The 27,195-nt window shown below is 35.0% G+C and overlaps 1 protein-coding gene and 1 pseudogene across 2 annotated transcripts in view; one reads left to right on the top strand and one right to left on the bottom strand.

Moving 5' to 3' along the window:
- Positions 1 to 27,195, bottom strand: part of PDE3B (phosphodiesterase 3B) — a 176,172-nt gene that overhangs the window by 134,934 nt on the left and 14,043 nt on the right. The gene's annotated exons all lie outside the window — the stretch shown is intronic.
- On the top strand, positions 2,689 to 4,478 carry LOC116758555 (annotated as a pseudogene).

Below are 27,195 nucleotides of genomic sequence, written 5' to 3'. Positions count from 1 at the left end.
ATTGTCTTTGCCTATTTTATTCTGCACTATGTAAAATAAAGCTACAATTCCCAGTTTGTTTATTTTTGTTTTATTTTGTTTTGGAAGAGGATACCTATAGTAAAGACTCTACACATACGCACGCGTGCACACACACACACACACACACACAGAGTTAAAAAGAGCAGTTATAAACCTTCTTGAAATGTAATTTTGATTTTAGAATTTTATTTTATTATAATACAAACTAAACTGTCAGTGTATACCCGTAATAGTAAAGTAATAAATAAAAACTTATGAAAAGGACACATAATTATATACTATGGTAATTGGACAAGAATATGAGATTGTCCAATCCAGTGTTACTTTTCTTAAAATCAAATTTATTGAAGTCAAATTTACTTACAGCCATTTAAAATGTTCAGTTTAATGATTTTTGACAAATATTGTACAACTGTGTATATATCCCCACAATTAAGATATAAATATTTCCATCACCAACAAAAGTTCCCTCAAACTCCTCTGTATTCAATTCCCCCTACCACTGGCCCTAGGTGGCAAATCACTGATCTGCTTTGTATAAATTATTTTTCATTTTCTAGAATTGTATATAAACTGAATTATACAGTATTTACTCCTTTGTATATGGCTTCTTCGATTTAGCATAAGGTTTTGCTAATGTTCTGAGATTCATACATGTTGTGTGTATTCATAGTTCATTCCCTTTTATTAATGAGTAGTATTCCATTGTAGGGATATACCACAATTTGTTTACCCACTCACCTGTGATGAACATTTGGGTTGTTTCCAATTTACGACTTTTATGAACAACAGTGCTACAAACATACGTGAACAAATTTTTCTGTGGATATATGTTTTTATTTCTCTTCATTAAATACTTAGGAGAGAACTCCAAGATCATACGCTAAATTGCCAAAACATTTTCCAAGGGAATGTACAATTTTACATTCCTAGCAGGAGTGTTCACATTTTTTGCCTAATTTTAATTTGATCATTTGTTTTCTTTTTATTGAGTTGTAAGAGATCTTTAAATATTCTAGATAGAAGTCATTTGTCAGATATATTTATTATAAATAGTTTTCCCATGCTAGTACTTACCTTTGCATTTTCTTACTGATAGCTTTCAAAGAAAAGTTTTTAATTGTAATGAAGTCCAGTTAATTTTTTTTCTTTTATGTTTTTTTTTCAGAATTTTCTTCTATATGTTTTAAAGTTTTTTTTATTTTTAAATTTTGGTCTATAACAATTGTGCTGTGTATGGTGTGAGTAAGAGTCAGTGTTCATTTTTTCCCCCACAGAGTAGCCAGTTGTTCTGGGACATTTGTTGAAAAGACTGTAACTTCCTCCTTTGATGTACCTTGGCACCTTTGCTAAAAATCAACTGATCTTATGTGTGTGGGTCTATTTCTGGACCCTCGATTCTATTCTATTGATCCATAATGTCTATCTTATTACTACTACACACTGTAATTAAATAAATCTTGAATCAGGTAGTCTGAGCTATGTTCTTTTTTGGCCGCCGCACAGCATGAGGGATCTTAGCTCCCCCGCCAGGGATCGAACCGTGCCCCCTGCAGTGGAGCATGGAGTCTTAACCATTGGACCACCAGGGAAGTCCTGTAAATTAGATTCAATCTAATTTTGAATTAGATTGTCAGTAACTTTAAAAAAAAGAAAAAGACTGCTGAAATTTGTATTAAAATTTCACTGAAGTACAGATCAATTTGTAACTCAGTGTTTCTTAATCTCTATCTATACATTAGAATTACCTGGACACATCAAAAGATAACCCAAGCCTACCTAGACCCCCATCCCAAACCAATCAAATCAGTAGGTTCTAATATGGAGCCATGATTCAGAAATTCTTGTTTAATCTTTTGGAGGAAATGTTTCCATTAAAATTAAAGGTATCTGAGACTATAAGGAACTTTTTGTCATAAATATTGCTGGTGTCTAATTAAAAACTGGGATATCCATTTAAAAAATTAATTTCCATTTGTTAGACCTTCAGACCTAATATTTAGATAAGACCCAAGCCTCCTGGTCATGCCAAACTTAAAAAAGAAGAAATTTGGAAAATTTTCTAAAGATATTTGAGGAAGAAAAACCCAGGAGAAAAAAACCTGACAATCTAGAATTCTACATCTTGGTAAACTATCATTCAAAAGTGAGAGTTAAACAAAGAAACTTTCAGACACACAAAAAGAGCTTACACTAACTGAAAGATATTTCTGTGTTATAAAGAAAAATATTAAAACAGAAGGAAGGAGTGTGACACACACAAGAAATACAGCTAGCCCCAAACGGAGTAGTTCAAACAAGCATTTAAGGAACAACTAATCCTAATCTTTTAAAAACTGTTTCAGATAACAGAAAAAGATGTAACGCTCACCAACTTTTTCATAAGTCTAGTGCTACCCTGATATCAAAACCAGATGAGAACAGATGTTACAAGAAAAGAACATTAAATGCCAAAATGTCTTATGCAAATAGACACAAAATTCTCAATAAAATATTACCAAACTAAACACAGCAAAGTAGAGGAGAAAAACCAATACAAATCTTAGCTGCCTTGATATCAATGAGTGTTGGCAAGTCTCCTAAAATTTAATCAAATAAAAGATCTTGGCATTGAAGGAAAAGAAAGAAGAAAAGGAAGGGAGGGAGGGAGGGAAAAGAAAAGACAAGACAAAACAATACATCACGGCCTAGCTGGGTTTACCACAGCACTACAAGAATTGCACGTATATTTTTCTTTATACTTTTCCGTATGTTTGAAACACTATATATCACAATTTTTCTTAAGCTCCAAAGGGGTGGTAATTTGCAGATCAAAAAAGATTGAAACCTAAATGCCTACAGTAAGGGAAAAGAATAGGAAGTCAATTTACTCACAGACCCCTCCAAAGATCTAGCACTTGAAGATAGCAATTGCCATAGAATGTTGGGGTAAGATTTCCCACTAAAATCTGGGGAGTTTGATTGAAAACCTACATATTTATACTGATAAGACGCTGCCTCCACTGTGTTCAGTCAAGCAACTACTTCCCTTCAGACTGGCAGACCAGAATTTTGGTCTCTGGAGAAATTCTAGAGACCAGAGATCTAGAGAAATTCTGCATTTGGTATAGCAGGCACCTAGTAGAAGACAGAGGTGAGATAGCAGACTGACACAGGCCAGAAGTAACAGGGAGTTAAGAACACCAGGAGAGGTCGTGCACGTGAGCTCCATAAGGCCAGGGAGGCACCAGCTGCCACGCAGGAAGGAGGCCAGGCTGCAGCTTGAGGGAGGCCCCGGCCCGCTGTGCCTGTGTCTGGCAGAGCTGGTGTGAGACAAAAGACAATCCTTCCCAGCCACCGGGATAATCAAGAGTTTTGGCCTGACTTTTGAGCACACACCGAAATAGTACGGAGCCAAACGAAAAGCACAGACTATGGCACTGAAACGGATTAATAAAGAACTTGGTGATTTGGCCCGAGACCCTGCGGCACAAAGTTTTGCAGGTCCAGTTGGGGATGATATGTTTCATTGGCAAGCTACAATTATGGGACCTAATGACAGCCCATATCAAGGCGGTGTATTCTTTTTGACAGTTCATTTCCTACAGACTACCCCTTCAAACCAGCTAAGGTTGCATTTGCAACAAAATTTATCATCCAAATATTAACGGTAACGGCAGCATTTGTCTCGACATTCTAAGATCACAGTGGTCTCCTGCTTTAACTACTTCTAAATTTCTTTTATCCATTTGTTCACTGCTATGTGATCCAAACCCAGATGACCCCCTATTGCCAGAGATTGCACGGGTCTATAAAACAGAGATAAGTACAACAGAATAACTCAGGAATGGACTCAGAAGTATGCCATGTGATGCTAGCTGAAAGTCAGAATAACCTGCATTATAGCTGGAATAAACTTTAAATTACTATTCCTTTTTTGATTTTCTTATCCAGCTGCTCCCCCCATCAGACCTCGTCTTTTTTATCTTTTGTTTACCTCCCTCCATTCATTCACATGCTCATCTGAGAAGACTTAAGTTCTTCCAGCTTTGGACAATAACTGCTTTTAGAAACTATAAAGTAGTTACAGGAGAAGAGTTGCCCAAGACTCAGAATTTTTTAAAAAATGAAGCATGTGTATTATGTGACCAATGTCTTCACTCTAACTTGGGTATGGGATTAAAACCATTCCTCACTGCTCTAACACGCTGAAGAATCATCTGAGGGGGAGGGAGATGGATGCTGAGTTATCACATCAAAGGAAGCAGCATTATTCTAGCAGCATCCATTCTTGGGTAAGCCTTCCACTGTTAGAGATCTGAGGTTACATGATATACTTTATGCTCATAACTGATGTGGCTGGAGAATTGGTATTGAATTTATAGCATCAGCAGAACAGAAAACGTGATGTATTTTATGCATGTCCATAAAGGAATGACCTGTTCTTGTTCTACACAGAATGGAAATTGGAAGTCAAACACCCTTTGTATTACCAAATAGGGTCTCAAACATTTTGTAATTTTCATTTAAATCGTTAGGAGGCTTGGAGCTATTAGTTAATCTATCTTCCAATACATTATTTAATATAGCACTGAATAAACGATGCAAGTTGTCAATGGATAAGTGATCAACTAATAGTTCTGCTAGTAATTGATTTATTTTTCTTCAAAAAAGTTGCATAAACCAATGAGTTAGCTGCCTGGATTAATCAGTATGGGAAACAATCTTCTGTAAATGCAAAGCTGTTTTTTGTATATACTGTTGGGATTTGCTTCATTGTTTGACATCAAATGATGATGTAAAGTTCTAGAGAGTGAATATTTTGCCATGTTCAGTTAAAAGTGTGCAGTCTGTTACAGGTTGACACGTTGATTGACCTGATATGCAGAATTAATAAGCTATTCAGATAGTGTAGCTTTGTAGGCTGCACGTGATACTGGCAGCCCAGGAGTTCATAGAGGGACTTGGGACCCAGCAGTTCTGAAATGTGTATATGGAGTTGAAGAAATTTATTTTCCAGGTACAACCCCCACCTAACTAAATTTTTTCTTTACCTTGTACACTTGACAGCTGAAAAAACCCATAACATGGGAGTAGTAATGGGTCAAAATTTACAAAATAAAGTACTGTTTTGGTGTGAAAAAAAAAAAAAGTGCCAGGAGCAACCTTTAACCAATAAGGGACAGATGTTGGTAGATAAAGTGCCCAGCTTCCCTGCACCTCAGTGAGACAATTCTGTGGTATCATGGTCTAAACCAGCATGGAAATGTTCGATATTTGCACTGTCCTATATGGCAGCCACTAGCTGCAAGTAGCTATTGAGCACTTGAGTTGTGGTTAGTGTGACCAAAAACTGAATTTTAAATTTTATTTAAGTAATTTAAATTTAAATAACAGTACATGGCTAGTGGTTAGTACTGGACAGCATAGAGTCTCTCTGAGAGTCTCCAGTAATATTGAATCCCAGCTGTCCACAGTAGTAATCCACTCAGTCAATATACTCTTTACTAGTTTTCCTCTTGTACTGTCTCACTTCCCCATTCTCTGATTATAATTCCTAGAATCATCTCCCTATCTTAGAGTCTGCTTTTGAGAGAATGAAGACTCTAAGGATCTGATGAAAGCTTGCAATAGAAAGGCAAAGACTAAAATGAGCCACAAGAAATTAGGAAATGGCAGGAAAAAGAAACAGAAGAAAACACGGATAAAATGTTATTAATAATCTCAAAGAGATAAGAGTAGATATTGCATCCATGAAACAAAAACATAATATTGAAATGGGAACAGAGAACAAGAAAGCTCTTGGAGAAATTAAAACTACGATAACAAAAATTTTGCAAGTCAGTAGAAGGATGAGAAGATGAAGTGAAGGACAACAAGGAAAATAAAACAAAAATCCTAAGAGATGGACTTGGGGAGAAAAAAAATTTTTTTTAGTTAAGCAATTAATCCAAGTGATACACTGTCAAAATAGGAGATACAATGGCCAGTTAATAGTAAGTCCAGAAAGAAAGAATTGAAAAGAGGAAAAAAAGAGAAATTATTAAAAACCACAGGAAATTTTCCCCAAACTAAAAGACATGAATCTCCTAAATTAAAAAAAAATCAAATATCAGCACATGATTGAAAAAAAGACATATACCAAGGCACAACATCACAAAATTTGTGAACACCAGGATAAAGAAAATCCTAAAAACTTCCAGAGAGAAATCAGATTAGCTTCAGACATTTTAATAGTAACACTGGATGCTTTTTTTTTTAAAGTAGACTTAGTTCAACAGTAAACAATATTTTTATAATCAAAAAATGTAAATACCAAAAATAGATTTTAAAATTGTGACATAGCTACAGTAAGAGAATGGAAGAAGAGTGAAAGGGAAGGACTCTAAGAGACCTAAATTCTCAATAACATACAAGAATCACTTAAGCCAAGAAATTGGCAGAAGAGGCATACTATTTTAAATTACGTAGATAAATACCACAAGAAACAGTGAAAAGAATTCGGAGTGATTATATCTGAGGACCAGGACTGGAGAGTGGGGAAGAACTAGAAAGGAGACTGCAATTTTTCATTTTAATCTTTTAGTGCTGTTTGATTTTTTATGTGTATGTATTACTTTGAAGGAAATAAAAATGTATTACAAAAGCGGAACAGAAATTTTATGTTAAAATTGTTCAAACTTTTGAAACTATTTTTGAATATCAGTTGTAAAGAGATGGTGTAAGTAATTGGAATCCAAAGATAATTGCAACACAGATAATATCTACTACTCATTTTAGACATCTCATTCAATAAAACTTCAGAAAGTGCTAACAGGAAATATAGTTAAACCTATTTATTTGTGCCGATGGCAGAGAGCTAGAATATGAATAAATCCATTTATTTTTGCCATTAAAATACACACATATAATTTGTCGGGAAGATTAAGCCCTGTATGTGGGGAAGACTAAGCTCTATATGTTTTAGAAAGTTAAAGCACAAATCAATGAGCTAGATAGTCACAGAAATGTTATGCACATAATAGGCACTTAGATTTGTTAACTAAATGACCAAAGGAGATACTCCAAACAGGGCTCCTAAAAACACAAGGAAAAGCCAGTACAAATATAAAATTTACCATAGATAATATGCAAGTAGTAACTGATAACTTAGTATATATTGAATCACTTTTAGTTTCAGTTTCATCTCTTTTCTCTTCCAGCTAACCTTTTGCCTGCCACTGTGTCAGGTTCCCATAAAATGACTGAGCCATGATAAAAGACAGAGAAGGAAATAATGACATCAGAACACTTATGATAGGAGAATAAATTCACTAGTCAGGAGACCTTGCCAGCAACAATATCACTTGAACATTACAAGTGAGAACACAGTAAGGTTAAAAGAGAAAACTTCATTTGGAAAGAAAACTTCATCTGGAATATTAGTAATTTTTCTTTTTATTAAACAAATATTTTAAGAAATAATACCCTAAAATTTTTTCCTAAAAATGGGAAAAACTGACAAGCCTTTGCTATGAAAGTTTTTAAAGCACTGTACTATGATATTAATCTTAGGCAAAAGATTACGGTTGTCAGTTCATAAGTAATTCAACATTAAAACATTCCTTTCTAAATACTTATTTTTGACAGTTTACCTTGATAATTTAAAATATTTTTCCTGTTTCACAAAATTATTACAATAAAATCAATCAACTTCCTATTTTTCTATCAAATTTTTAATACAACTTCTAAGAGCAAGTGTTCCCAATAATATATAGAACCTCCAAACTTAAACTTTTATTATTCAGCATAAATAATTAACTATGAAGTCTATTTATGTCTAGCTTTATATAAAAACCAAAATGAAATCCTTAATTTCACACTAATAATTAACCTTACTAAATATTAGAGTCCACATATTAACCAATTAGACCTATAGAATGGCAAGAGAATAAGATCTACTATTACCAGCAGAACTAAAAAGGGCCAATACTTTAACTCCAATTTTTAAGGTGACCAAGGCTTTTTTTTTTTCAATGATTGCGACCACTGAGAGCAATGGTTGTGCTGCTTTCATTTGTGTACCTAGGAGCACCTGGCATAATACGTAATGCCCTCCATCAAATTTTATTGCCTGAAAGACTGAATAAATTGTTTTTCTCAATAATATCTATTCCTTTAAATTAAATTTGTGTCTCCATTGTTGGAGGCACCCATAATTAACAAAGGATTTTAGAAAGCAATAAATACTATATTTGTCAGCAAAATAATCCCATTAAGATATCAATATCACAAGTACTAAAAGGATTAAATGATCTCTTAGAAAAGTTTTCAGCTCTAAAATCCTGAGGTTTTACTAACACAGAACATTTTTCTCCTAAAAAGAATTACCTTCTCTCATATTATTCTTTTATAGGCTTCACTAAATAACGCTTTATGCTTTAAAAATGAGAAGCTGTTTCAAACGAAGCCAGACTTTCTAATTAAGTTAACTGGAAACAAGAAAAACTTATTGAGGCTTTCATATGAAGGGAATAAAATAATGTCATGGGCACAGTATAAATTTTAGTGACTAAACAACTTTATATAACTTGCTGAAAAATCATAAAGGATTCAAACATTTCCAGTACAATTCTAAAAATAAAAAATAAATAGCTACAGCATGAGATGTCATTAGTAAATAATTGTTTGAAAACCTGAAGTTTTTAATGATCAACAAACAAGTACCCCTTTTCATGTACTTTGTACCCCGTAGAAAGAAAAGACGCTTCTACGTGAAATAAAAGTTAACTTTATTTTTATAAGAAAGCCTCTCTGACGAGAATGCTTGTACTAAGGGGGAAATAAAGTACTAGATAAGTCTTAAAAATCACCTTATATTTCCCTTGTATGAAGTTTTTTCCCCTATCCTTGGTCCTGTCAGTATAGGATGAACTGACTCTCTGAACCTATCATATGCTAGGAAATATCTTAACTTCTACAAAGCCAAAGAATTTTTGCCAGGATTATGTGGATTTGGAAAAAGAGGAATTCCAGTAAATTCCAAGTAACCAGTTGTTACCACAGAGAAATAAAACTGATTTGTTCAGTTTTGGAAGGGACAGGCTTTTCGTTGGACAGAGCCAGCTGAGAATTATAAAGCTTAGCTGCTTTAAGCCACAACCCTCACAAACAGCTAAGAAGCAGTCATCAGGAGTGTGATTCTTAGACTAGCAGAAAGTAAGTTTCCAAAAGAAGTTCTCTCAGCTTTCAAAAGAATAACTTCTAGTATTTCTTAAGACCTCCATGACCACTTGGTCAGTCACTTTCCTCCATGTACATTATGCATCACAGGTTTTGAAGTAAGACAGAACTGGTTTTTAATACCAGATCAGTAACTACCAGCTGACTAGTCCTGCTTAACTTCTCTGAGCTTCAGGTTCCTCAACTGTAGAAGAAGATAACCATACCCTGTATTTTGATGACTACTTCATAAATTTTATAAGAGAAAAAAAGAGATGATCCCACAGATTAAAAGTAGCAGAAACCAATCTTACACAACTTTTTTCAGCAAATAGTGAAAAAGGAAATACTAAGTCATTGTATGAAGCCAGCACAACCTTAAAACCAACACCTGACGTGGACATTATGAGAAAAGAAAATTACAGACCAACATCTCTCATGAACATTAATGAAAATTCTAAAAATAATAATAATAATTTAGCAAGGCAAACCTAGCAACATACAAAAAGGATAATACATATGACTAAGTGGGATTTATTCCAAGAAAACAAGGTTGTTGGTTCAACATTTGGAAATAAACCAAAGTACCCCACCACATTAACAAAATAAAAAAAGAGAAATCCTAGGATCATCTCAATAGATACAGAAAAAGTATCTGATAAAATTTAACTCATTCATAATTTTACAAACCTCTTAGCAATCTGGAAATAGAAGAAGGAAAATTCTTTAAACTGATAAAAGGTACCTTCTAACAAAAATAATACACACACATCCCTCAACTACAGCTAACATCAATTTTAATGTCAATATACTGAATATATTCCCCAGAAGTTGGGGAGAAAACAAGATTGTCCACTGTCCTCACTTCTATTCAATTTTATATTGGAGGTTCTAGCCACTGAAATAAGGCAATAAAAAGGCAGAAAAGTATAAAGATCAGAAAAAGTAAAATTGTCTTTGCTCACAGATAACATGATTATATATGTAGAAAATGCAAAGGAATCTACAAACAAGCGACTACAATGAATAAGTGAATCTAGTAAGGTTTTTTGATACAAGTTCAAGACTTTTCTATTGTATTTCTATATAGTAATAACAATCAAATGGGAAATCAAATTTATGAAACAGCATTTATTATATAATAACAAAAAATCAAATAATGAATAAATCTTTCATAAGACAGGTAAGATAGCTACACTGAAAACTAAAAAATGATAATGAGAAAAAATTTTAAAGAAGTAAATAAATGGTGAAATACACACAGTTCATGGTTTGTAAGACTCAATATTATTATGACAACCAATTCCCCCCAATTAATCTATAGCTCCAATGCAATCCTAATCAAAATTCCAGCAAGACATTTTGTGGAAACTGAAAAACCAATCCAAAAATTTATATGGAACTGCAAAGACCCTAGAATAGCCAACTTCAATCTTTAAGAAGAACAAAGCTGAAGGACTTACACAACAAGATTTCAACATTTACTATAAAGTTTTATTGTGACAATGGTCAAAGGATGGACAAATTAAAGAAACAGAGTCCAAAAACAAATCCACACATATATGATCACTTGCTTTATGAAAAAGATGCCACTGAAAATCTGTGTGGGGAAAAGAGAGACTTTTCAATCAATGGTGCTAGAGTTTTGGAAACTAGTAGGAAAAAACAATGAACCTTGACCTCAATTTCACACCATTAACAAAAATTAATTCAAGATAGATCACAAACCTAAAAGTAAAAGGTAAAACTATAAAGCTTCTAGAAGAAAATATAAGAAAATATCTTCATGCTCTTCATATAAGCAAAGATTTTAAAAAATATTCAAAAGGCCACTAAACTGCTAACTAAAAACTAAAGATACTAGCCTATTAATAGAAAAAAAATCGTATACTTCATTAAAATTAAGAACTTCTGTTCACCAAAAGATATCATTAAGAGAGCAAATGGTTAAGCCACAGACCAGCAGAAGATATTCCCAGTACGTAAATCCAGCAAAGGTTTTGTATCTGGAATTCATAAAGAATGTATCTAGAATTCATAAAGAATGTAAAATTCAAAAGAATTTTGTATCTACAATTCATAAAGAATGTAAAATCTACTAGAAATCAATAATAAAAAATCCAATTTTTTAAATGGGCAAAAGATCTAAACAGGAATTTCAAAAAAGAAAATACCCAAATGGCCCATCAACATATAGAAAAGTACTCAAGCATCATTAGCATCAAAGAAATGTATATTAAAGTGACAATGACACAACACTACACAACTCACAGAATGGCTAAACACTCATCTGAAGTGTTGATTAGAATGTGGAGCAACTGGAACTCTCATCGACTACTACCGGGTGTATAAATTGGTACAACTTTGGAAAATTGCTTGGCAGTTTCTATTGAGGGTCAAACATATACCTACCCTATGATTCAATAAACCCACTCCTAGGTAAATAGTCAACAAAAATTAATATATGTCTACCAAAAGATGTATAAGAATGTTCACAACAGCTTTAATCATAAATGTTCCCCCAAAATGGAAATAACTCAAATGACCATAAACTGGAGAATGAATAAATAATGATACATTTGTACTATGGAATTTGTACTATGGAATACTACACAGAACTGTAAAAGAATAAACTAGTGATAATTTAACAGCATGTATGAATCTTGTAGGCATTATTTTCAGCAAAGGAAACCAGATACAAAAGATAACATACCATGTAACTCGATTTATATGAAATTCAAAAACAGGCCAAAAAAATTGATGGAGATAGGAGTTAGATAGTCGTTAACATATGGAGGGAGTAATGCCTCTAAGCATGAACAAAGATTTCTTCTGGTGTGCTGGGAATGTTTTATATTTGGATCTGGGTGGTAACCACATATGTATATACCTATGAAAACATTCATTAAGCACTATATTTTAAGATTACTGTACTTGGTAGTATGTATGTTATGCCTCAATTTTAAAAAGTTATATTCTCTAAATTTGAAGAAAAAAGCTTCAATCTGGAATTTGGAGATATGTGCAGGAAAAGAAAGTACTTAACAGAGGACTTGGTCAACTCATAACCTATTTGGTTCATATAAATGCATATAAAATAAATAACAGGAAATAAAGTCATGCTAAAAAGGAGACTCAACATTTATTGAGAGTTGATAATAACTCAAGCATTGTGCTAAGGCTATATTTGCACATACATACACACACACACACACAATCTTATTTAAACTCTTCAACAAACCTATGGGGTAGGTACTAATTTTAGAGATGAGAAAACTATGGTGAATAGATGTTGCTCCTATTAAGTTTTAAATGGTTTTATCTTTGTAAACACCGTTCGGCTTGCATAAAATAATTTTCTAAATATACTGAGAAAAAGTGATTTGTAAATATCCTACCTGGCTTTCCTATCACATTACCTAAATATCATCCTCCACCACACTGTCATCTTACTCTCCTTTATTTTTCTTCACAACACACATTGCTATCTGATAATATATTACATGTATATATGCTTATTTCTTATTTTCTCTCTCTCCCACTAGAATGCAAGTTCCATGAAGGCAGAGACCTTGTCCATGTAGTTCATTGCTCTCCCCCAGCACCCAGACCCATGTCTGCCATGTAGTAGACACCTAATAAATAATGGTGGATGGAATAAGTAATAATAAATTCCTATCTGATACTCAATTTGTACCCTTTTCCATAAGATCTATAAAGCTAAAAGAAAATAAATGTATTCCAAGTCTCTGGTAATAATCAGTTTGTATAACCTTACCAGCAAAAGACTTGATATTTATCTCTAATTTGGGGCAACCACTACATATAGGCAAAGAAGAATTTGGGAAGACTGATTTTAACATGTTAAACTAATACAGATAATTATCTTCCATTTATGTCACAAAAGACATAACCATCCAAATGTTAATCTTTTAAAACTGTATTGTTTTGGAGCCAACTAAGCACAGAGTATGTCATGGTTTTAGGAAGAAATGCTTGGGGCCAGCATTATAAAAACCAATTACAATACTCAACATCAACACAGAGCTAAAACAGTGATGACTAAACAAGTGCTGAAATGCAGCATTATTTACAAATAGCCAAGATAGGGAAATAACCTAAGTGTCCATTGATGGATGAATGAATTAAAAGAAAATGTGGTATATGTGTGTTGTGTGCGTGCACACACACACGAATATCATTCAGCCATAAAAAAGAATGAAATCTTCCCATTTGTGACAAAATGCATGGATCTTGAGGGTATTATATACTAAGTGAAATAAGTCAGAGAAAGAAAAATGCTGTATGATTTCACTCATTTGTAGAATCTAAAAAACAAAAACAAAAAAAAAACAAGCTATAGATACAGAGAACAGACTGGTGGTTTGCCAGAGGTGGGGGGTAGGGCTGTGCAAAATGACTGTAGTCAGTAATACTATAGTGCACATTTGAAAGCTGCTAAGGCAGTAGATCTTAAAAGTCCTCATCACAAGAAAAAACAATTTTTTGATAACTATGTAAGGTGATGGATGTTAACTAGACTTATTATGACGATTATTTTGCAATAAATACAAAATATTGAATCATTTGTACCTGAAACAAACATGATGTTATATATCAATTAAATGTCAATTTTTTTAAAAAACACTACTTAAGTGTATAGGGATAGATGTTTGCCCCTTCACTGAATTCTACTGTTTAGTTTACTCCTGTGTCTTGATCTCATTTCCTTACCCCTCTGTTCTAGCTACTGTGAGCTTTAACCTCACTTGCTATTATCTTTAATTTTTCCTTCTGTGCTATATATGTGTGTATATACATATATATATACACACACACACACACACATATATATATGTGTGTGTGTGTGTGTGTATATATATATATATATATATATCTTTCTCTCTAACATATTTAGATGTGCATCTATCTTTGAAGCATACACACACATACACATAAAACTTGCCTGGACCTTGTTTTCCCTTCCAAAATACTGTTGTTTGATGTCACAGCCACTTTCTTAAAAAAATATACAACCTCCACTCCCTACTCCCAAATTCATATGATCATCAATAATGACCTTTATCACCAAGTCAAACTGCCTTCCATATGACCTCAATGCATCATTTAAAACAGGACACATCCTCCATCTTTAAACTGTATCCTCTTGACATGCATGATTCTGTGCCTCCCAGGTTTTGCTGGGCCTGAACTTTAAACAATTTAGGGGAACCTCTTTAAGAAAAAAAAGCAAAATTAGAAATACAAACTTAGGTGTAATGGTGAATACTTATCTAGAATGAGGGGGGAAAGAATCACAACACAAGTATCACTAAAATCTAGAAAAATAACATCATAATTCTATCAATAATAAACTCCCTGACACACTTCTAGGATACTTTTTCTACATTTTAATTGCATATCTTTCATGATCACTTCTTCATGTGACAATGACATGTAACATTTTCTATAAGTAGATAGAAATATGTAAGATTTTCTATAAAGAAATAGATTTTTTAAAACTTTCAGAAGACTAAATCATTACTCACATTTTAGAAAATATTCTTTTTGGTTCACAAACTGTTACTGGCTATGTAATATAAAATTTTAGTACTGTTGTCAAATTTGGGGAAACTTACATTTGTTTCTTTCCTTTATAAGCTATCAGATTCAAAAGAGTTTTCCCCAGACTAGCTTCTGGCTCCGTGTATTTCAAACTGTGTTTCTCTTACCTTACTCACGTACTTCTAGTGTCAGATTCTGTAGGACGTGTCCATATCATCTATAATCTCTGGCCTTGCATCTTTTTTCATAACACTGAGTCAGCACAGTAAGTAGTAAGAGTACAGCTGACCCTTGAACAACCGGGGGGGCTAAGAGTGCCAACCCTCCGAGCAGTCAAAAATCTGTATATAATTTATAGTCAGCCCTCCGTATAGGCAGCTCCTCCATATCCGAGGTTCCACATCCATGGATTCAACCAACCTCAGATACCGTAGTACTATAGTTATTTATTATTGGAAAAATTCTGTATGTAAGTAAACCCACACAGTTCAAACCTGTGTTGTTCAAGGGTCAACTGTATTCCAAATGTCATCCCTATACCAGAACAGCTAGCAAAAACCTAACTACCCTCTGAAGTGACAATGAACCGTATAAACATATGCCACCCAAACTAAATGTAACCCCAATTCAACTTTCTCTTAGCTGGATGCCAAAAATGCCTACAGGCACTCCAATGCTACATGACCTGTGGGTAAATCAAGAATGGAAAGAGACAGCACTCTTAACTTAAAATACCTTACTTTTGGAAATCCTACAGAAACATGTGGCCATGTGAACACCTTTCTCCCCAAGGCTTAGAAGAAATTTGCACAAGTGGTAAATCCCCCACAACCTACCACCCTGACTCTGTTTTCTTTGCTGACTCCTTTCTGACATGCCAACCACTAAATATAGGTACTTCCCACAATTCTTGCCTTTCTCCTGAAAACCTACACAATACAGGTACTTCCCAAAGTCAGGTTGGTCTTAATTTTTTTAAAATTCTATCTGCACTCCTTTTTTCCCCCCAGTCTCATCTATTCTCAAGCTTCATCTATGACCTTCTTTAGCAAATAATCCTCCCTCTAGAATATAGTGACTAGACTATCAACTCTCTGGGAAAGGGAGATGCCAGCCTTGTGGTCTGCATGAACTCCAAGGCCTGAATTCCCTGAGGCATATAGAGGAATGAATGAAACATACTGAATAGCTTCAAAACTTTATCTCTAGCCTCATTCTCTTTTCAAACCTATGATCTTTGATTCAACTGCCTATTGGCCTTTTTCATGAAGATAACATCTGCCCCACCTCAGAAAACACACACAAAATCCCACAGCCCCTGGAGCACTCTGAACTTCATTTTAATGATAACTTTTAAACTCTTAGTAAATAATTTTCAGAGTAACCTTTAGGAAAATTAAGGCATGATAAAATTATAGGCCTTGTTCAAGAAGAATACAGATTATTCCACCTCTAATAGCTTAAACTTCCCTCTTAAAAACAAGTCATGTGGCTCATAAACCATACAGATCTAATTATAATAACTTATCTAGAATCACACTCAGTGCCCTATACAAGGACACCATAATTAGAAATGCAAAGCCTAGTGCTAGTTATTAAATATGAACAGATAAAATACTTCTAAGAAAGAAAATAAATACAATAAGTAAGACTAAATACCAATAACAAATAACTAAATAACAGTAAATATGCCTGTATACATATGTCTTAAAGTTTGTATACAGAATGTACTCAAACAACACGGAGTACATATTCAGTCATGTAGTCCTGCTCCAGTGAAAGACTTCATTGTAAACACACTACTAAAACAAAAGAGTTCCCAAGCAAATAGGACAAACCGCTGACATAAGTGTGGTACTGACGTAGCTGTCTATTTGCCTTTAGTTGCTAGGATTCAGTGTGTCCATTTTTCTCTAAGCTCTAAAACATGCAACTCTTTGATGTTATGAAGAGTCCACAGTTAAACAAAATATTGGCAGAATGTTTAACATAAAAAATATTTCAAATTCAAATCTCTAATTTCTTGAAAACACATTTTCCCTATGGTTAAAAAACAAATGTTAGTGAAATTTTAAATTTCTTTACCAAAAACAACAATAAAAATCAATTTCAATAAATGAAATGAAAAGAGAAACTGCATACTTTCAAGTTACTATCTTAGAAATAAAATTCTGAATGTAGCTTTAAAGGAAAACTATCTCCTATCTGGTCAGGAAGTTTCTGAACCTGTGTGATAAGAGAAGTGCATATTTTGCGTTGTTCAGAAAAAGGAAATTATGTGGTGATTTGAGTAAACTCCTAAATTACTCAATTAAGATCCATTTCACCTTTAGAATTATAATCTTAAGATTATATGCTAATCGATCAGACACTAATAAATAAAGTGAATTGTATGTCATCCATAAGATCGGTGAAAGAAGAGGCAACGAGAAATCTGTTTGTTAGGCAAATAAAACAGAAACAGTGGCAACTTTAGTACTACTTTCTGTAGCTCCAAAACTATCATCCGATCTCAAATTACGGGTCACTGAGAAAGTTCCCCCAGGAACTTCCATCTGCTCTTGGGGCAACACAGGTATAGTGCATAAAATGGGCTTGAAATACCTTTAGTGGGCAGCAAAACCAAATTTCCAGGAAAACCTTCAGAATTGATTAATATTAAATGAACACAGTTCCATTGTTTCTCTAACAGCATTTAACAATATTGCTTCACATTCCCCACTGGCTTTCGAACTATTTAAATATTTTTCAACTTTCATATTCTTTGGGATACAACTTCCATTTCTATTTCAAGATTCAAATATTTCAAATCAATTCAATATAACTTATAAATTTACTATAAATTTTTTATTTAAATAAAGATTTGAGAAGCCACAAATTAGTAATTTTTCAACCTACACAAAGTTTTATGTCGTCACTTCACTTGAAAAACAATTTGGCATTATTCAGCAAAATTGAAGCACAGACGTACCCTACCACCTAGCAAGTCCATCCAGGGTAAATACAGCAGAGAAAAGATCATACACATGCACCAAATATATTTACAGAACTGAAATCATATAAAGTAAGCTTTCTGACCATAATAAAATTAGAAATTAGACTAGAAATCAATAACAAAAGGATAAAAGAAATACTCCAAACACTTAGAAATCAAATAACTTCTAAATAACCTGTAATTCAAAGAGGAAGTTTAAAGGGAAATTAGAAAATAGTATGAACCAAATAAAAATTAAAATACAACATATCAAAATTTATGACATGCAGATAGAATAGTGCTTAGAGGGAAAGCTAAAACACTAAATGCTTATATTAGAAAAGAAATCTAAAATCAATAATCTAAGCTTCCACCTTAAACTATAATGAGAACAAAATAAGCCTATAAGCAAGCAGAAAAAAGGTAACAATGATAAGATCAGACATCAGTGAAAAAACCAGAAAAGCAATAGAGAAAACTAACGAATTGAATACATAGTTCAAAGCTTTCCAAAGAGAATTTCCAGTCCCCAGTGATATCATTCGGAAATTCTACCAAACATTTAAAGAATAAATAAAACTAATTCTATATACTCTCTTCTGAAAACAGAAAAGGGAATACTTCCCAACTCATAGTGGGAGCATCATTACCCTGATACCAAAACTAGACAAAAACCGTACCAAAAAAACTACAAACTTACATCCCTCATGAACATAGATACAAAAATCCTCAACAACATATTAACAAGTCAAATCCAGCAATACACAAGAATAATAATACACCACAGCCAAGTGGTACTTATCCCTGCGATGCAAAAGCTGGTTCAATATTCAAAAAACAAGCAGTGTAATCCATCATATTAATAGTATAAAGAAAAAAAGACATACTATATGACCATATCATTTGATGCAAAAATTTGATGACATTCAACTTTCAGCAAACTAAGAATAGAAAGGAACTTCTTTAACCTAATAAAGAGTATATATGAATTCACTTAATAGACATTTATTAAGTGCTATGTTAATAACAGTGCTACAGTGCTATCTGCAGCACTAAGGATAAGGAATGCAGAAGAGGGATAAGACATTGCCCCTATGCTTAAGGAACTCAGCTTCTCAATAGGAAGGCAATCACATAGGTAACTAAAGGTACTTTAACAGTAGTGTGTGTAAAACATTATAAATATTAAAAAGGACATTCTATCCAGGTGATCAAAGTGGGGCGGGGAGGGGGTGGTGGCGAAGAAAGTTCACTGAGATAGTCCAAGCCAGTCCCCTCTCACTCAGACAACTGCAACAGCCACCTATCTTTCTGCTTCCACTCTAGATACTCCCCACCAAGAGCCCATAGAAAAGCCAGAATAATATTTTTGAAGCATTAAATGATGTCATGAAATTGTCTCACTGCTTCCCATTAGAATGCGGTTAGAAAGAAGTGCAAGTGTCAACATGGTCTACAAGGCCCTATGTGATCCACACGCTTCTTACTTCACCTACCACTCTCCGCCCACCCATATTTCTTTCTAACCCCCAAGAATGCCAGGGTCTTTCCCACCACAGGGACCTTGCCTTTGCTAGTCCTTCTGTCTGGAACGTTCTTCTCCCAGAGCCTGCATGACCAGCTCCTTCTCAACATTCATGTGTCAGTTAAAACGTCTCTTCAGAGAGGCTTTTCCTGACCATCTTACCTAAAGCTCCACCGCCACCACCCTGACCCATTATTCTGTTTTACTTTCTTCACGCATCACAGTACTTAGAACTACATGAAGTTATTTTACCGTGTTTTTATTTTCTATTTACCTGTGCTAGAATTTTGTTAAGGCTCCATTAGAGCAAAACCCTTATGTGTCTTGTTCACAGTACTAATCACGGTATCTAGAACAAAACCTGGCACATGTGTATATGCTCAATATAGTTAAATAAAGATGACATTTAAGCTGGATTAAGGTGGTGAGGGCCGGGGGAGGGGGGGCAGGAGGGACTGACCTTCTCAAGAGGAATAAATAGAGAAGGAGAAAAGGAAATCAACATGGATTATCCAGTGCTTCAATTTTCAGACTCTGGAGAATAAAGTTACAGTTGGGAGGTATCCTGAAGATATTAGTTAGTTTTGTTGTGTTTTCATGATGCATGAATACACTTTCAAACATCCCCAGTCTTTTCTTGAACACTTCCCCTGGCACGCAAATCACTGTCACGAGCTAATCAATTCTGACCCAAACAACTTTAAATGACCAAAAGATTTTCTCATATTAGTCAAAAAGCTGCCTATTTGTTATTTATACATATTAAGCTCAGTTCTGTCCCCAGAAGTTCTCATGAAAACAGGAAATTTAATCCCTATTTCATAAGGCAGGCTTTCAAATATTTGAAGACAACTACATCCTCCTAAATATAATTTAAAAATTAGGTAACATTTCTTGACAGTGCCTGCTGGGCTCTGGGCTAAATACTTCATATGAACCACTCATTTAATCGTCACAACAACTCTATGGTAAAGTTATTATGACTATGCCTATCTTACTAATGAGAAAACTGAGGCCTGGATTAGGTAATTTGCCTAGGTCATCAAGCTGGAAAGTGAATTCTGAGGCCAGAATACAAACACAGACAGGCCAACTCCAGAGCCTACAGTCTTAACTGTAAGCCTCACTCTCTAAATGACTCCTGTTCTTTCTACTATTTGTACTCTGTCACCATGTGCAAAACACTCAGACAGCAACGCTAAAACTCAAAACATGACCCAATATCTTCAAACTAATGATGAAGGCAACACTGATTCTCATGCACTTATAAGAGCCATGATATAATGCAAGATTTAATAATAAACAAGAGGAAAAGCAGTGTAAAAATTAAAATATCTCTGCAAATACTATCCATTTACTATTCCTCTTTGTCCAGCACACACTCCAAACTGAAATACTTTCCATTTTCTGAGCACACTTTTTATTTCACTACTCCTCCACCTCTGTTTACATGATTTTCTCTTTCTAAGGAGCTATCCTTCCACTTCTGCAGAGAATGGATCTACTGTGTTTTTAATTTTTATTTATTTACTTATGGCCATGTCGCGCATGTGGGATCTTAGTTCCCTGACCAGGGATCGAACCTGCACCCCCAGCAGTAGAAGCTCAGAGTTAACCACTGGACCACCAGGGAAGTCCTCTACTGTGTTTTTAGAAAGCCAGTTGTGCTGGGTATATTTCATTTGCCCCTCCAGAGCCATTCTCCACTTTTCTCTACTCTGTTCTGTGTTCCCAGAAGGCTATCCTGAATAGACTGTAATAACAGTCTCCTTTGCCCTGTCTTTTGGGTGAATTCAGCCAATGGAGACAGGAAGAGAGTGAGCCTAGAGTAATGTCACCTCTAGTTAGTAATCTCACTCTACCAGAAGCCAAAGCTTCTGTTCAAATGGACCTCTATACAGCGGCCCTCCGAGTTTTGATAATAACCTCCTAACTCTTCCCTTACTTGTCTGAGGGCTGTGATGGCTACCTATTGTTGCTCACCAGACACTTCATTATTCCGTGTCAGTTTCCCTTAACCCTACCCACACTTTTATAAATCACCCCCTACATTAAGTTCTTGCAAGTTCACCCATTTGACTGTATCATCTATTTTCTGCCAAGGACCTCACTGACACACCACTTCCCTTTCCCTATGCCTTCTCTGTATTTTGTTTATACCTCCTTTATGACACTTTATTTTTTTTCTTGTACTAGACTCCAAGTTTCTTGATGACAAGGTATGTTTTATTCATCTTTGAATCTCCCAACTCATTAATTTCTTGCCCATAGTAGGCACTGAAAGAATGTTTCAAGAATGGGAAAAAATAACATTAAAAAATCAAAAGAACAATACTTCATGACATAAGAAAATGATCTAAAACTCAAATTTCAGTTTCTATAAAGATTCAAACACATACAAAACTAATCTATTAGGATAAAGGTCAGAATTGTGGACATTTCTGGATGTAGCTATTAACTGGGAGAGAACATGAGGAAGGCAACTAGGGTGCTGAAAATGTTCCTTATTTTGATGAGTGGTAAGTATATGGGTATATACACATGTAAAATTTTGTTCAGCTGTATACCTAACATTTGTTCACTTTATGGCATGTACAGTATATCTCACTAGAAATGAAAAGGAAAAACAAATCTATATTTGGCTGCTCGTGTTGAATCAATACGGCTAACACCTCATTTATCCAGAGATTCTTTATCAAAACAAGCAAAAAAGGTCTCTGCATAGTCAAAATAGATGTTACAAAGTCCATACACTTTATCCATGAGAAAGACTTTTTTTCCATCATTACTTTTTTTTTTTTTGCGGTACGCGGGCCTCTCACTGCTGTGGCCTCTCCCGTTGCGGAGCACAGGCTCCGGACGCGCAGGCTCAGCGGCCATGGCTCACGGGCCCAGCCGCTCCGCGGCATGTGGGATCTCCCCGGACCGGGGCACGAACCCGTGTCCCCTGCATCAGCAGGTGGACTCTCAACCACTGCGGCCCCAGGGAAGCCCCTCCATCCTTACTTTTAAGGCCAATTCCAATTAGCTTGGTTAACTAGTTTCTTGACCTACTGTTGATAATCAGTAACAAACTGGGAAGGTGGGGAAGATGTCTGTTAAAGACTGATAACTAAGAAATAACAGCTAACAATGAGAAGCAAGCAAAATAACTATTAATGAGCAGGTAAAAACTCAAGATACAAAATGACTGAGATCACTTAGTATACGGCAAGGCTTTATAAGGCACTTAGGGCATCATTGTATCACAGCACAGTAAGAGAAACAGTGTTTAAAATGACAACCCTTACTTATCAGGGAAATAATGAACTATTTTCATCAAGATCTGTCAGGAAGCAGAAACAGAGTTAAACATATGAGAAACAGTCATGGCAAAAATGCATCTAAACTAAAAAGGTGTTACTTGTAACAAGATAAACCTTGGTTACTGGACATAAATGTACTTAGTTTAAAATAATCACATTTCTGGAGTTTGCTAAACAATTATGACTAATCATTTACTACCATCTTCCTCCTTGGTAAACTATAAAAATTAGCAGATTTGTATTAAGAAGGTGAAGTTCTCCCTAGAAAATTTTTTAAAGTGCTTCTAAACACTGAAAGTGTTCACTCTATCAACACTGGTTAACTGAGAACCATTCAAACACCTAGGAATTTTTAACCAAATCTTAAGCATTTTTTTGTAAGGCATATCTGAAAAAGTAACATCAAAGTTGTTTTCAGCACTACTGAACCATTACAATGTCACCTCAAATAATCACTCTTTTTGCAAAAGAGGGAATTCCGACCCATAAGGTCCTACATTAGTCTCCATTCTCCCAGCTTTGAATATTTTTCTAAAACTTCACCTACAAACTGTCATTCACTTAAAGCAATCTTCTCCTGTTAGAGAAGATTGCTTCTGGGTTCTGTGATTCCAAGAACATATTCTTTAGGTATCCCACTCACGTTATTTTTAATGATGGAATTATGAGTAGTATGTAGCAACTAGAAAAAAATGCCATGTTAAGTGGTAAAAAGAACAGTACTTAATGCAATAATTCAATTCAATAAACTATTTGCTATATCTCAAGCACGGGGGATACATAAACGAATGAGAAACTATCCCTGCATTTAAAGAATACAAAATAAACACAAATATATTGAATGTTAAGAGTAGATGCACACTGAGAAGGCAGTGACTCAATTTTGTCGAGAGGGAAAAAATGAAAAAAGGTAGAACCTAGACTCAGTTTTAAAATTAAGTACATTCTATGCAACTATGTAAAAATCTACAGTAGCAAAAACCAGGCCACACAAAATTTAAAATACCTGTTGCATTAAAGTTGTTAGGATTACAAATAGCTTTTCCTATTTTCATGTTAAAAGGCAATGCCTTTTCCTCAATCCTACAGTTTCCACGAGTTGGAATTTTCCCTAAATTTCTGGACTCTCTCTATCCCCTCACTATTCTCTTAGAAGGCGAATAGTAACTTAACATGATTGGTAAGTTTAGCCTAAAGAATTACATAAGCATAACTCTACCTGTTGCTTTTTGCTCTAGGGAGCCTACCTACTAGCTAGAAGTTCTCCAGTGCTCCTCCATGGATGGGCCCTCCTAGCAAGTAGGGAGGATGTTCCTGGCCCTGTCCTTTCTATGACCACGTATGTCTATTTAACTCTGGGCTTCATGATTAGAAAGCAAAACTGTCTGCAATTATAAGCCATGTCCTGCAACATGAGTTTTATCAGGAATAAAGGTGGTATTCTGATCTCTCATCTGTCACTCTTTTCTCAGTTTGTTCAGAATTTGGGGAAGGAATGTGGGTTTTATTGAGCCCCTCAGACACTACAAAATTACAATAATGCTTTCTCATTTAAAATAAAATCTTCACTTTTATCTTATACTAAACACCTAGGTATAATATCCATACATGATTCTTCTTTATAGCCCTCACAATTCCTAGCAGAACGTTAGCCTTAGCAAAGTTTGCTGAAGGAATGAATTTTCAGATAGTAAAGTTAATTCTACATGGTACTTAATTTACAACAAAAGCAAACTATAAAATAATAAATATTGGTGTTTACTAATGTATACATAGGTATTTTCCCCCTAAGGAAAAATATGTCCCCATATATTTGTAAAAATTCACATCCATAATTATTTTTGTCTGCTTTAAACCATTACCTTTTACGTAGTGAAAGATCTTCAGGGCACTTTATCTAAAAGGTGGAACGAAGCGTTAAATTGAAGAAGCAGTAAAGCTCGGTGCCTCATAATGGCTGGAGGGTTGGAGGAGTCACTTTTTTAGACACCGTTTCTCTTCCTTCTGTTCCCTCATCTCTTGTTTCCCTCTTATCAGCCCTGGAGTGGGGCTGCATAACTGTCAACATGCTTAGCAGACAGTGAACTATGAAGCAAGAATTATGAGTGAGAGCATTTGTTTGAAGTTCCAGTGTACCTCCAACCCCAAAGTGACAAACTGGAACAAAAGTTTAAGGGACAGAAAGTTATGGTTGCAGTAGGTGACAAATTCTTCGTCTGCTGGACCAAAGGTTCTTAACCTTTAACTCTGAAACTTCAAAAGATAAGAAGCCCCAATTACCCCTTTTAATCACGTTTGAAGTTGCTTTTTCTTTTAAATCATTTCTGTTGCTTTTCCTTTATTCTTTTTTTTAAATTTAATTTTATTTATTTTTTTATACAACAGGTTTTTTTTTTGATGTGGACCATTTTTAAAGTCTTTGTTGAACTTGTTACAATATTGTTTCTGTTTTTTGTTTGGGGTTTTTTTTTGGCCACGAGGCATGTGGGATCTTAGCTCCCCGACCAGGAATCGAACCAGCACCCCTGCATTGGAAGGCAAAGTCTTAACCACTGGACCACCAGAGAAGTCCCCTTAATCTCTTTTAAACTCATCACTTGCATCTTTTCTTTGTTGTCCTAATACTGAACAATCCGCTGGAAGAATTTTCCCCATATTATCCCTTATGCACAGGCTTTTTACTCAATACAGGTTGCAAAAGGAGTTTCAGGACAATAAAAAGGGATTGCTTGAAAGAGCTAAATTTCAATTAACCTTACCATTGATTTTTTTTTTAAAGGGTTGTTGTGGGGTTTTTTGATAAATTTGTTTATTTAATTTTGGCTGCGTTGGGTCTTCACTGCTGCTTGCGGTCTTTCTCTAGTTGCAGCGAGAGTGGGGGCTACTTACTCTTAGTTGCAGTGCGCGGGCTTCTCTTTGTTTTGGTGCACAGGCTCTAGGCGCGCGTGCTTCAGTAGTTGTGGCTCATGGGCTCTAAGAGCGCAGGCTCAGTAGTTGTGGCGCATGGGCTTAGTTGCTCCGCAGCATGTAGGATCTTCCTGGACCAGGGCTCAAACCCATGTCCCCTGCATTGGCAGCAGGATTCTTAACCACTGTGCCATCAGGGAAGCCCACCATTAATTTTAGAGTAATTTGGCATGAAGTACCAAGCAATTCAAGAATGAAAATTTTAACTATAATAACAGCACCAACGTTGCATGGCAACCTTACCAGGTGCCAGACACTGTTTCAAGAACTTTACAGGTTATTAACTCATTTAATCCTCACATCAGTGAGACAGATGCTATTTTACCCCCAGTTTACACCTGGGGAAGCTGAGGTACAGAGAAGTTAAACAACTTGCCTAATATCCTGTAAGTGGAGGAGATGCCATTGAAACTCTGAAGCAGTCTGGCTTCATCATTGTGCAACACAGCTTACTGTTAACGAGAATACCAAAGACAGTAGGGAATTGAGACCCATCTCCACCTAGAGTTCTTTCCTTTTCTCAAGGTCAGCATGGAACTATCAAGAGTAAATACAATATTAGATAACCATTGTCAACTCCAAAATATACTATGAGAAATACAAAATAGAAATGTTTGATCATTGTTGCCAGGGAGGTTACATCCCATTTAGTGATAGCAAGTATACACATGAGAAAACATGCATTAATCAATAAAACCAAGCTCTTTGTCATTTCTCCCAAACCAGGTCCTTTCCCCATACTGCCTATGTTGGCTAACAATACCACTAACCTTTCAGACACCCAGACCTTAAATATCTTCAGACCTCTCTTCATATGAAAATATTTATACCTCTCTGTCTCTCCACTCCTAGTATTCTCACTATAGACAGAAGATTCTCACATCAGCTCACTATTCTAATTTTTCCTTCCAAGGTAAATGCTATTTTTTTCTAGTTTTAGTTCTAGCTTGTTCTCCCCTCACAAATTAGGCACTGTTAGTAATGTTTCAGAACATCAAGGCTACTTAATTTTACCTATATATTTACTATCATTCCTTCTTGATTTAAGTTCTTCCTTCTGCCTAAAGTATGCATACTTTTGCTGGTAAAAAAACTCTCAGTTTTTACTGGTCTGAAATGGTCTTAATATGTTCTCTTTCTAGAAAGTTTTGCTGGACATTGGTTTCTACTTGGACAGTTATTTTCCCTCAGCACATGACAAATGACAGTCAACTGTTTTCTGGCTTCCATTCTTCCTAAGTCACCTTTCAGTGTAACTGCCGTTCATTTTTTTGGTAGGTAACTTCTTTTTTCTCTCTGGCTTCTTTTAGAACTTCTCATGTGTGTGTGTCTGTGTCTGTCTGTGTGTGTGTGTGTGTGTGTGTGTGTGTTCTGAATTTTGCAATGATGGAATCTAAGGGTGGATTTCTTTTTCTTTAATCTGCTTGGGATTCAGTGGGCTTTCTGGATACCAATTGGTATTTTTCATCAGTTCTGTAAAGTTCTATTTTACAACCATTATCTCCTCAAATATTGCCTGTTTTCCCTTTTATTATTTCCTTTTGGAACTTCAGTTAAATTCATGTTAAACTTTTTTCTTTATTCTCCAACTTTTTCGATCCCTCTTTCTTAACTTCCATTTTTTCTCTCTGCAAAACATTACGGACAATTTCTTTGGA

This window comes from Phocoena sinus, chromosome 8, assembly GCF_008692025.1.
Source record: "Phocoena sinus isolate mPhoSin1 chromosome 8, mPhoSin1.pri, whole genome shotgun sequence".
Taxonomy (NCBI): Eukaryota; Metazoa; Chordata; class Mammalia; order Artiodactyla; family Phocoenidae; genus Phocoena; species Phocoena sinus.
This window is presented reverse-complemented; position numbering and strand designations above follow the sequence as displayed.